At 41.0% G+C, this 649-nt stretch overlaps 1 non-coding gene across 1 annotated transcript; it reads right to left on the bottom strand.

Annotated features, from left to right (window-relative positions):
* Positions 1-256: 256 nt before the first annotated feature.
* On the bottom strand, positions 257-364 carry LOC141676438 (small nucleolar RNA R71). Its single transcript, XR_012557028.1, has one exon. It is a non-coding gene; the product is annotated as a small nucleolar RNA R71 (small nucleolar RNA).
* Between the last annotated feature and the right edge of the window lie 285 nt (positions 365-649).

Genomic DNA, 649 nt, shown 5'->3' with positions numbered 1-649 from the left:
TGGTGCAGAATTCAGTCCAGTTTGGGGGTTCTCCAACGGAAGATCCCAACATGCATATTAGAGATTTCATCAACATCTGCGACACTTTCAAATTCAATAATGTTTCTGAGGATGCTATAAAGCTAAGATTTTTCCCATTCTCTCTGAGGGATAAAGCTAAGTGTTGGTTGCATTCTCTACCACCAGGCTCTATCACCAAATGGGAAGATCTTGCTCAAAAGTTTCTTACTAAATTCTTCCCTATGGCAAAGATAGCAGCAATAAAAAATGCTCTTACTCAATTTGCGCAGCAATCAGGAGAGTCTTTATGTGAAGCTTGGGATCGTTATAAGGAGATGCTTAGGAAATATCCTCATCATGGGATGCCTGACCGGATGATTATCAATTGCTTTTATAATGGTTTGGGAGCACAGTCTAGACCCATGCTTGGTGCAGCATCAGGTGGAGCCTTATGGGCTAAGAGCTACGATGAAGCTTATGAGTTGATTGAACTGATGGCTGCTAATAAATACCAGAACCCTTCTCAACGATTACCTCAAGACAAGGTAGCAAGAATTCTAGAGGTAGATGCAGCTACTGCTATAGATGCTCAGCTTAAAGCTTTAACGATGAAGGTGGATTCTTTGGCTAATTATGGGGTTAATTAGAT

The sequence above is a fragment of the Apium graveolens genome, chromosome 7, assembly GCF_009905375.1.
Source record: "Apium graveolens cultivar Ventura chromosome 7, ASM990537v1, whole genome shotgun sequence".
Taxonomy (NCBI): Eukaryota; Viridiplantae; Streptophyta; class Magnoliopsida; order Apiales; family Apiaceae; genus Apium; species Apium graveolens.
This window is presented reverse-complemented; position numbering and strand designations above follow the sequence as displayed.